We start from the raw sequence: 12,837 nt of genomic DNA on the forward strand, positions 1-12,837 counted from the left end.
TTTTGGTGAAATGCAGAGGGCTCAGGCTTTGAAGCAGGCTCAGCCATGGGGCGCTATATGGTTAACTCTCTCTAAACCTCAGCTCCCGTGGCTATAAAATGGTTACTTACGTTAGACGGTCAGTGTTGAAAACCAGAGTAGAAAGTGTATATAAAAGGCCTGGCACAGGGACCGCCACTTAGGCCACATTCAACAGTTGGGAGTTTCCATCACTCTCTCTAACCACCCGAGAGGAGATAGCCGTTAGTGCTTCACAGAGACATGATTCATATAAACTCACAACTGCTCTCGGAAAAACCTCCTATCGGAGATTAAGGTTTTTATTCTAAGTAAGGTTTGACCTTCAGATCACTGCTGAGGACCTAGCCTGAGGCCAATGCTAAGTGCTAGTGACATACCCGTGGAAGGCGAGATCCGAGGCTCCACCCCCTCCCCTTCATTTAAGGACAATTGCTGATACTCTACTTTTAGTTGCAGCAGTGACCTACTCCTCGCACTAAGATGTGCAACGTTGTCAACTCAAAGTGAAGCTCAAAATACCAGTTTTTGTGAGGAAAATATATTGGAGCCCCCTCTGGGACAAGTTGACACATGCAAAATGCCACCATCTACTTAGACATTTATTGAGTGTGAAAAAGTGGCAAGGCCTTGTAGATTACCCAACCACACTATAGAGACAGAGTAGCCAATAAGAACACTCTAGCTCCTGAGAGACACTGAGTAATGAAAGGGGACAACCCAGAACACTTGTCACCTCTCCCTGTGTTTCAAGGATAAGGTCTTAGATACAGAAAAATAAATAATCTTATTTAATTTGGGAACTTCCTGTGTGCATTTCAGTTTTTCAGGAGTGTCACAGATATCACAAATATCTGGCTGATAGTTTTAACCAAGCTAACCTGTCCGCTGAGGCAAACAAAAGGACCACATTGTTTTTCCCTGTTTTCTGCCTGAATTTGCTTACTAATTGCTTGCTTGTTTTGGGCATTAGGTAGACATAACCTTAGAAAACTATCAATACACACGAACCAAGCTCAAAAAATAAGTCTGTCTGTGCCATGCATAAATCCCTCTAATTCTGCCCTCAGGTTCTGTGGATAGAGTTCAGAAGAAGTCAATAGGATTGACTCTAGTAAGTTATATGTGCAAATGAGCAAGAAGCATTTACATTTAAAAATGCCTTGTGCTAAATTTCCATAGGGCCATTACATCATTTAGGAATTATCAGCACTTGCTCTAATATACTGGGGACATTGCAGTGCTGTTTGGGCAACCAAATCCTTCACAGACAGACCAAACCTCTGTGAGTAGGGCTGGGTCCCAGCCGCACTGCCCAGCCTCCCACTGACCCTCTTCCAAAAGTTAGAGACCTGTGATCACACTTGAGGGCAGAAGGAGACACCAGAGGTCCCCTGCCTGTGAATAACAGCATTGCCCTCCCTTTACAGGATCCTCAGTCCCACTCACCATCCACTTCCCTCAGTGCCTGAAAAATGTCACTAGACCTTCCTGGAGCTGTTTTAAATTCCACAAGTAAACGTGAAAGCACGCATGTTAACTATTTTAAAAAGCACGCCCTTCAGGAGAATTGTGTGCTACCCTTCCCCAGCAGATTTCTTCCTTCCAATTGTTTTCTTCCTGGCAGGAAGCTCATTTTGGCTGCGTGCGGAAATGGGGTTTTTGACTGGAGAGTCAAAAACCGATCATTTTAGAGTCGGGTGTCTGGGACTGGGATGGGGAGGGCAGCATGATGGCAGTAATGCACGGAAAGGGGGAGAGAGACAGAGACACCGAGACACAGAGAGAGAAGGTGCAGAAAGAATTGGGGAGGGAGAGCAAAAGGCAAAACATCTTTTTCAAAATGTTGCCTCAGGTTGATCGTCTGCCTGGGAAAAGGGAAGAAAATTTTCTTCTTCGCATCTTTCCTAAAAATTCAAATTATTAAGATAATCATGATTTTTTAAATCTTTGTTATGGGTTATATATTCAATGGGGGGAATGAAACAGATTGAATAACAAGCCATACCATTTACTATGTAACCTTGCTACTCCATCCTTCCCAGCCCATATTCCCTCATCTGTTAAGAAAATATTCTGAGATTCTACAGGGACATGTAAGGGAGAGAGATGTAGGTTTGGTAGATGTAGAGAGCCTTATGATAGGCTAAGCTGCTAGAACACACAGACTCCTAAAATTCAGTTGTTGAACCACAGTAGTAAATCCTCTCTCATTCAAGTCACAGGTAGGGTTGATATTAACATGAGGGTGGGGGAAAGATGCCTCTCCTCCAGGTGGTGATTCAGATATCACCAGGCTCCTTCCATCTTGTGGCATCATAATCCCCTAAGTCAAGGGTTCTAAAAGTGTGGTCCCTGGACCATTAGTATCAGCAACACCTGGAAACTTGTTAGAAATGCAAATCCTCAAGCCCCACCACAGACCGACTGAAATCAGACACTCTGGGGGTGGAGCCCAACAATCTAAGGTTGAACAGGTCCTCCAGGTAATGCTGATGTAGCTAAAGTCTGGGAACTACTGCTATAGGGATTCATCATGATTTATAACTGGCTGGTGGAACCATGGGAAAGAGAGACTGGGGTAGGTAGCTTTTCTTAAAAGCCTGGGCCCAGAAATGACATGTATCACCTCTGCTCTCATTTCTCTGGTGAGAACCAGCTGTATTCCTAGCTGCAAGAGACGCTAGGAAATGTAGTTTATGCAGTTATAGCAGCATAGCATGGATGATAAAAATAGGTTCCGGTGGACAGATAGCCATCTTTGCCAAAATAGCCCTCTGCAGTAGGAATATTTTTAGCGTTGATCCTATGGGAAAAAAAGCAATCCAGTGTCTAAACTAGGGTTTCTCAAACCAGCAACTATTGATATTTGGGGACTGATAATTCCTTTTTGTGGGGTCTGTCTTGTACATGGTAGAATATTTAGCAGCACCCCTGGTCTCTACCCACTAGATTAACATTAGCGCCTCCCACCTTCCAGTTGTGGACAATCACAAATGTCCTCAGACATTGCCAAATATTCCCTGGGGGACAAACTCACCCAAGTTGAGAACCACTGGTCAAATAGGAAACTTATAAGTTGACCTTTGAAACACAAGCTGGCCATAAGTTGGGTACTGCTCACAGAAAGTTGACTTTCTTCTGATCTCTCTCAGCCTTTCTCTTGAAACCCTGCATTGAAGATTTCAGCTAGTGGCAAGGATTATTCCACAGTTTCCTACCACATCTACCTTCCCTACGTAAAACTAAACTTCCAAAGACAGAGGCATCTATGCATGTTGACTCAGAGCTGTGACAGAGCTAATCCTATTTACAATTACCCTTCCTGGCTGCCTAAGGTGTCCAAAAACAAACTTCATTTTATGCAAAAATATATTGAAGTTATGTCGCATTCCTTCTCAGTGGCCTTAGGTTTAAATGATTCAAGTTCAGGAAGAGAGATGAAGGAAAGAAAGTTCTGCTCGTCTAACACAGACTTAGTTTCCAGAAAAACTCAATTTATTTTTGAATGCAGAGGCTTTTTCACTGAAACAATCTGTTGGCTTCGCTTCCATGTGATAAAACGGCGTTGAACTGAAACTGGGACTGTATAACAAGGTTGTACTATCCTGGAAAATGTATTTTGAAATCAGACTGACATTTCTGCTGAAAGTAGTTACCTTTTGCAAGGTCATGGGACTTCAGCAAAGGTAAAAGCAATACATAATTCTACTGTAGACTCAAACTAGGGTTTGATTTATCAGACTGATGAGAATGTGTTAAATCTTTGAAATCAACCCCCTCACAGTACTTGAAATGAAAGGAAAAAAAGGTACTGCAATGGATTATATCCCAAATGAAAAGAAAGGCAGCAAAATAACTTATCTAAGGGATATTTCTTTTAAAGAATGGGTCAGTTTCTCAGGGACATTTCTGCATCCCTGTCCAGCTACTGTTCATTTTCCTTTGGATTCCAATTATGTTTCAAAGGCAAAATATGATCTTTCCCTCATCCATTCACTCATGCATTTATCCAATGCTTAAGGAGTGCCTGCTATATGAGAGGCACCATCCTAGCACTGGGCCTGCTGTCACTGAGCTCACTGTCTTGTGGAGGGACACAGGTCTTAAAGGCTAAAAAACAAACATATAATTTCAGATGGTGATCAGTGTAATAAATGACATGTAAAAAAGGCCTGGGTTCGAGTGGAGGGCACTTAGATGGCATGGTCAGGGCAGCCTTTCTGAGGACTGAAATGAATGAGGAGCAGCCAGGGCTGGGGGCCGGCAGTGGGGAGACTGGGGAAGGGGGTGAGGGGAAGCCTGGGAAGAGCACTGGAGGTGCGAGAAGCAGCACAAAGTCCTTAAAGCAAGAGAAAACATGGTTTAAAATCAACTTTATCTTCCCACACTTTTCAAACTCCAAACTTTCCTCCCAACTCCCCACTGTCTCCAGTAAAAACGACTCTAACCTCTCCCCTGAACTCCAGACCCTTAGCTCCAACCACCCACTCAACCTCTGCGCTTGTATGACTACTAGGGATCATAGATTTCACATGGCTGGAATATAACCCTTGATCTCCCCCAGACACCCCAATATGCTCTTCCCACAGCTTCCCCCAATTCTTCCAGTTGTTCAGGCCATAAGTTCTTGGAGTTCTGTCTTCTTCTCATACCCCTCATCCAACCCATCAGCAAATATTGTCAACCTTTGACATTATTCCAGTACTTACCATGCTACCATCCTGTTCTGATCCACTTCCACTTCTTGCCTGGATTATGCCGCAGGCTTCTCACTGACCTCCTGCCTCCAGCCTGGAGATCTGTTTTTCATAACAGAGCCAAAGTGATCCCTTTAACCATAGAATAGATCCTAGCACTACCCTGCCAAAAACCTTCCTGAAGTTTTCCATCTCAAAATAAAATTCAAAAGCCTTGCTGTTCAAGAGCCCAGCATGATCTGGCTCGGTTACCTCTTGAGCATTATCTCCTTCCACTCACCCCCCACCTCCCGCCCCCCATTGATTCCATTCTAGCCACACCAGCCCCTTTGCTGCTATGCGAACATATCAGGCATATCCTTGCCTCAGGGCCTTTGCGCCTACTGTTCCAGAAGCCTGGAGTGCTTTTCTTCCAGACACCCACATGGCCTCTCCCTCATTAGAGTTTATGCTCAAATGTCACCTAACCAAAGTGGCTTTCCTAACCACCCTAAACACTCCAAGCCTTCACATAAATATATCCTCTATCTTCTTATCCTACTTTTGTTTTCTTCACAACAACTTACATATTACTTTTTCTTTTCTTTTTTAAACTAATCTGGAAGCCCCTTTAAGGCAGAAACTCTCTCTTGTTTTCTGCTATCCCCTAGAGCCCGAATGAATGAAGGAACACATGAACGTCACAACCTCATATCTCGAGAGTCTGAAGCCACTGTAATCATTCAATTCAAAAGCATTTACTGAGTTTCACGTTTTGGATACTATGAGAGATATTACGTTGTGTAAAGAAGTTGTAATTCCAACCTTTTAAAAGATTAATAATTGATAGTAAAGAATAGATCATATTAAACTACTGATTCATCTCAGACTATCATTTAATAATATGAGTGGCATGAGCAATGTGTTTTATAGGATTTCCAAGAAAGAGAGAGCAATGTGGACTGGAGTATTTCAGGAAAACTTCATGGGGGTGGAATAGAGGCAGAAGGAAGTGAAACACAGGCTTAACAGTGAGATCATGGCGTAGGGGCAAGGATAACCATTGTTTACTGAGAGAAAGAAGACCACCTTGTTGGTATGCAAAGCTCTCAGTGGACAAGAGGAGGTAGACCGGAAGGGGGAGCAAAATTCTGATTGAAGTGTTTCTATGGGCTGTAGGAAGCCACTTATGGTTTCTGGGTCAGATCACCACCTCAAAAAGCTAGATTCTGAGGAAACTGTTCAGAGGGACGTTGATAGTCTGGAAGGAAGAAAGGATGGAGGCTGTTAGGCCAAGAGACCAGGGTGTTGGTCAGGGGCACAATCAGAGTGTGAGGTGATGGGCCTTGGACCAAGGTGGTACAGAGGGAAGAGAGAGGAGCCCGAGCTTTCAGGTAACTCATTCTCTGCTGAATCCAAATCTCTAGAGTCAGGACACTAGCATGAATAACTCATACATTTTTAAGTTTCACAGTTGATTCTGATGTGCACTTCTGGTTAAAGACCACAAGCTAGTCTTAAAACCTCCATTTAGTGATGAGACAACACAGATTCAGACGAGGCTAATGATCATGCATCCTGTCGGGCAGGACTGAAAACAGATCCCAGGTCTCTTGACTCTCAGTACGAGGCTTTAAGGGTCTCAATAAATAATAAAAGGGCAGAAGCCAAACTTGAAGAAACAATTACTCAACCATTCCATTGAACTAAGAGATATCAATCACTTTTCCATTTGTAATCAAGAATCATGAAGAATCAGAACATTCATCTCTTCATTGACCTTTTGTGTGCTTGGCATCGCTCTACGTGGGTGGATAAACAAAGAGCCAGCCAATTACAGTGTAATGTCATAAGTCACCTGATAGGCCAAGCACAGTTTGTACTGGGAATGTCAGTTAGCCTAACCCAGGCCCAGACCTCAGTGGAGGCTTCATAGAGAAATCAGAGGTACAGCTGAGCTCTGAAGATCCTTGGAATTAGGTGAAATTTGGGTGAGGGTTATAGAAGAAAGAACTAGAGAAAATTTGAATGGGAGAAAAATGATTCAAGTATAGAAAACCACATGTGCAAAGACCTCTTTCACCCCACCATTGATTTCAGTGCCTTAAACATTGCACATTTGTTAACAATGGCCATGATTTGGGCCCTCATGAAATTTAGCAATCTTACCTTTTTCTTCAACAGACTATACATGCAAAGCATGCTCTTTATACCTCTAATATATGTTATCATAATTTACCTGTTAAGAGACTCATTTTTGTAGAACCATGAGCCCTAAAATAGAGGAGCCCAAGCTTCCTCACCATTGCATCCCCCCACCGTGCCTTGGGTAACAGGTAGTCTAGAGTGAGTGCTCAATAAATGTTTAGGTTTAGACTCTTGCTTTGCACCTTCAATGCAGATGCCTTAGGGGGTACTTGTATTCTTGTGATTTAAATGTAGCTGTAATAGACCTTCACCCTGTTCAGAACACATTTGCAAATTTATAACAGATTAAGTTTCACTTTTGCTGTTTAAAGATAAACAGGAAGCTGCACTTTTTCTGCAGCAGGGGTCCTTGACTGAAAGCCTTCCTTGGTTCAATAGTCTTCTATTGTTATGAATAGAACATCGACATAATTAACATAACAATCCCTTAGAGGCCAATTTTAAGTGAAACCACATTTAATTTCAGGTAATTCTTTTATTCCACAAGATGATGCTAACTTTCCAACTGAGTATGTGAAATATGTCAAGTCTCTGAACAGTAAACCCATCTAAAATGAGATGATATAGTCTATAACCCCCAAAAGTATAAAATTATGTCCATTAGTTGGCCAAAACAAAGAGAAAAAGAAAGGTAAATCCAAAGAATCAAAGTACCCATTAAATAAAATAAAACACAAGTTTTGATAATGAGTTCTGAATTTCCTGGTTTGTAAGCAAGATGGCATGTGTTCTTGGAAAATAGTGTTTTGCTAAAAGAAACTCCTAAGTCAGTACTAATCTTTAATTTCTAGTATTTTGCTGGTAGCCTAAGTAATTTATTTCAGTCCTAAAGTCCTCTGTTTCCCAAATCCATGGTGTGAAGGAGATAGGATAAGTGTGCCCAGAGCCTCCACATAACAGATAATCAGTACATATTGCTATGGACTCCCCTCACATAGTGTCCCCTTCAAATCCATAAGTTGAAGCCCTAACTTCCAATATGACGTTATTTGGAGATGGAGCCTTTGGGAGACAATTAGGTTTAGATGAGGTTATGAGGGTGGGGTGCCCTGTGATAGAATTAAGAAGAGACACCAGTGAGCTTGCTCTTGCATGGCAAGCAGGTAGCCTTCTGCAAGCCAGAGAGAAAGCTCTCACCAGACCTGGCCATGCTGACACCCTGATCTTAGACATCTCAGCTTCCACACTGTGAGAAATATTTTCTATTGTTGGAGCCACCCAGACAGTGGTATTTTGTTATGTCAGGCTAAGACACATATGTGCTGAATGAAGCAACGAATGGCCATTGATTTGACAATTGTCTAGGTGCCAAATGCGTGATCAATAACTTTGGCATCATAAAGGATGAATGGTATGTAGGCAGTTGTTCTCATCTAGAGTTCTAAATGAGCTTCACTTTGTCTACTTAGTGACCTCACCTTTCTCAGTTCCATGCTTCCCATGCTACTAGGCCATCTCACATGTGGCATGAGCCATATTTGCGAAAAGTGGCCAGGGCTACAGACAGATACTCTCTTCTCCAAAAACACACTGTTTCTGTGTTTTTTTAGGTGACCATTATATGGGGGAGGGCTTCTCTTATAGAGCCATCTTGAAGTTGGTTCTAAATATCAATGTTTCTTAATATTCCACAAGTACAAGTACAAGGCAGTGGCTGCATTTTTCTTTCTTCTTTTTTTTAAAGAGATCTCCACATTGCATCTCCTGTAAATATAGAGTTTTATTTATAGGATACAGATTTTTTTAGAAGTCAGAATAACATACATCTTTTGAGTATATTTTTAAACTAAGAACTGCTCATGTATAGATAATTTAGATTTAAGAGCCTAGTTATGCTAGTTTAACATAATAACAATACATTATTAAACATATTCAGGAAGATAAATGATTATGTCCTTCCTTGCCCTTGATAACTAACATGAACTTTACAATAAACATGACGTAGCAAGTTTTAACTTTTATTCCAGTCTCTATTTTTCTCTTTCTCACAAAATTCAAAGTAAAAACAAAACAAAAAATGAAAAAACAAAGCCAAAAACACACACACACACAAATATTCAATATAATGAAAACAAATACTTAGAGTCTTATCACTTAATATTTCTAATACACACCACTTAACTGGAGTAATGCTTCTTTATGGACACTTCTGGAAATGTGAGCTTGAGGAAAAGGGAAAAAGAAAAGATCACTTTCTATCTCCAATCTTGTCCTGATTAAACACTGCTAGGAGCTTTACCTTAACCTATACATTTTCTCCTCAGATATAGAAGGCTGTTGGAAAACTGTTTCTTTCAGTTCTCATTCCCTAATGACACCATTTGTATTTCCTGGAGAGAACGTTATTGAAATATTCTCCAGTAATAAGGGTTATTAATATCCCCACTCTCTTGTCCCCAGCTGGGTCTAAGTGCATGAACGTCTCTGGTGTACTCTTCTTGAGTACAGCCATCTAAGTGTTCAGAATTTCTGATGAAAAAAATTTTTTTCTTTATTAATATCTACTTCAAATGTTATCTTTCTTATCTTCAGGCCATTTCCTTGTCTACATGGAGATTTAGAATAATTTTCTTCCTCCATTACATTTTGTTCCTTGAAGGTAATTTTATAATCAGAGTGCATGTTCCTCTCTCTTTCTGAGGCTTCCTTCTTTCAGGCAAAATATATTAAGTCTCTCTATTCTAATCCTCTGGATCTTGTGTTATGCCACTTGTCTCTTGTATATTCTCAGTGTAAAGATGAGAAAGGAACATTATATTCTAAGTTGCGAAGCCAAGGATAAAGACCAAAGTAGTTATAGTTTTTCCCATCCTAACCTGTATCCAATTTCTAAAAGTCTCTTAATGTATGAATAAAGATTTAGAAAATTAGAAACCTAGATGATATTAATACAATAAATATTATAAAAAATGGACCATTGAAATTTTATGTATGTGACTTAAACCTTCCTATAAAAGTAGCAAAAATCACTACCTTTGACTTATACTTGCTATCATTATAAATGTTTATTTGCCCTGTTACGTGGTGTAACAGAGCCTGTAAATGTCTTATAAGTCTTGTGTTACCCAAGAGAGATTTTCAGTTTTAACTTTTTTATTTTACTACTCGTGCTTTTATTTACTTTTCTTCAAAGTCTACATCTGTTTTTATAATGTCATCACACTTTGATTTGAAATTGTAGCATTTAATCTTCTTTAACATCTTCTTGCAAATATATTTAATATGGCTTCATAAAAATTCAATTAACATATTATTATTAAAGAAGAAAAATAGACAAAAAAGCAGGTTTTAATAGGTCAGTTTAGATTATAGACTTTGTAAAAGTATGTTCTCAGGCTGGAATAATTCTTAAATGTCATTTAATCGTTTATTAATTTTCAACGGTCCATAAGCTTGGTTTTCCTTGTTGTCTAACACACTTGATTTTCTAAAAGTATTTGTACCCAGAAAGATTTTTTTTGTAAATACAGACAATATTCTTTTAAAATTTTATGGAAAGGCAAAAGATCTAGAATATTTAAAACAGTTTTGAAAATGAAAAATAAGAATCACTCTACCCGATTTTTTTTTTAAATAGATCCTTATTGGAGTATAATTGCTTCACAGTACTGTGTTATTTTCTGTTGTACAACAAAGTGAATCAGCCATACGCATACATATGTCCCCATATCTCCTCCCTCTTTAGCCTCCCTCCTACCCTCCCTATCCCACCCCTCTAGGTCGTAGCAAAGCACCGAGCTGATCTCCCTGTGCTATGCGGCTGCTTCCCACTAGCTAACTATTTTACATTTGGTAGTGTATATATGTCGATGCTACTCTCACTTTGCCCCAGCTTCCCCCTTCCCCACCCACCCAGTGTCCTCAAGTCCATTCTCTATGTCTACGTCTTTATTTCTGCACTCCCACTAGGTTCATCAGTACCATTTCTTTTCTTAAATTCCATATGTATGCGTTAGCATAAGGTATTTGTTTTTCTCTTTCTGACTTACTTCACTCTGTATGACAGACTCTAGGTCCATCCACCTCACTACAAATAACTCAGTTTCATTTCTTTTTATGGCTGAGTAATATTCCATTGTATATATGTGCCACATCTTCTTTATCCATTCATCTCTCAATGGACATTTAGGTTGCTTCCATGTCCTGGCTATTGTAAATAGTGCTGTAATGAACATTGTGGTACATCTGTTTTTTTGAATTATGGTTTTCTCAGGGTATATATGCCCAGTAATGGGATTGCTGGGTCATATGGTAGTTCTATTTTTAGTTTTTTAAGGAACCTCCTTACTGTTCTCCATAGTGGCTGTATCCATTTACATTCCCACCAACAGTGCAGGAGGTCTACCCAATACTAAGTCCTACCATATACCTACAGTAATCATGACAGTGTACCATAAAAAAAAAAAAAAAAAAAAGATCTTCAGCCTAAAACTCGCCACTTATACCAAAATTAACTCAAGATGAGCATGGACTTAAAGGTAAAATGTAAAGCTAAATAACTTTTAGAAAAAATTTTAAAATATAGGGGAAAATCTTTGGGACCTAGAGCTAAGTAAAGAGTTCTTAGACTTGGCTCCAAATAGATGATTTATAAAAGGAAAAATCAACAGATTAGACTTTATCAATAAAAAGCTACAAAGTGGGAGGAAATATTTGCAAACTATATATCCAACAAAGGACTATTATCTAGAATATATAAAGAACTCTCAAAATTTAACAAACATCTAACAATTCAATTAGAAAATGAGATAAAGACACAAAGAGCCATTTCACCCAAGCAGGTAGATGGATCACAAATGAGCACATTAAAAAATGTACAATACCATTAGGAAAATGGAAATTATAACCCCAATAAGCTATCAAAATGGCTAAAATTTAAAATAATGACAACACTAAAGGCTGGTAAAGGCGGAGAAACTGGATGACTTATCTATTGCTGCTGGGAATGTAAAATGCTAGAGCCATTCTGGAAAAGTTTGGTAGTAATTTCTTTTAAAAACATGCTATAGGGGCTTCCCTGGTGGCGCAGTGGTTGAGAGTCCGCCTGCCGAGGGAGGGGACACGGGTTCATGCCCCAGTCTGAGAAGGTCCCACATGCCGCGGAGCGGCTGGGCCCGTGAGCCATGGCCACTGAGCCTGTGCGTCCGGAGCCTGTGCTCCACAATGGGAGAGGCCGCAATAGTGAGAGGCCCGTGTACCGCAAAAAGATAAATAAATAAATAAAATTTAAAAATATATATATATATATATATATATATATATATAAAAAATTAAATTAAAAAAAGAAATATAATGTTGGACACGTGAAACATGTTGTAATATATACAATGTTATACATATAAATTTAAATAATGTTACTTCAATAAAATTTTTAATTAAAATCAATTAATTAAAAAAAACATGCAAATACCATATAACTCAGTGATTGCACTCCTGGGCATTTATCTCAGAGAGCTGAAAACTTACATTCATTCACACAGCAGCCTTTTTTGTAATAGCCCAAAACTGGAAACTACCCAGGTGTCCTTTAACAGATGATGGTTAAACAAACTGTGGAATATCCATACCATGGAAATACTACTCAACAATAAAAAGGAACAAACTATCAATACATTTGGCAACCTGGATGAGTATCCAAAAATTACACTGGGTGAAAAAAAAAGCCAATTACAAAAGGCTACGTACTTCATGATTCCATTTATATAACATTCCTGAATCGGCAAAATTATAGAAATGGATGATTGATTGCTGGCTGCCAGATGTTAAGGAGTTTGTGGAAGAGAAGTAGGTGTGAGTATAAAGGGCAACATGAGGGATCTTTATGGTGTTGGGAATGTACTGAATCTTGACTATATCAGTGTCAAAATCCTGGGTGTGATATTGTACTAGACAGTTTTGCAAGACGAGATATCACCGCTGGGGAGAAAATGGG

General features: G+C 39.5%; 1 protein-coding gene across 7 annotated transcripts in view; it reads left to right on the forward strand.

Moving 5' to 3' along the window:
• The window catches only part of SLC9A9 (solute carrier family 9 member A9), a 667,550-nt gene that overhangs the window by 464,077 nt on the left and 190,636 nt on the right, over positions 1–12,837 (forward strand). The window lies entirely within an intron of this gene.

This window comes from Monodon monoceros, unplaced genomic scaffold (genome assembly GCF_005190385.1).
Source record: "Monodon monoceros isolate NGI ecotype Baffin Bay Population unplaced genomic scaffold, NGI_Narwhal_1 Super_Scaffold_11, whole genome shotgun sequence".
Lineage (NCBI taxonomy): Eukaryota > Metazoa > Chordata > Mammalia > Artiodactyla > Monodontidae > Monodon > Monodon monoceros.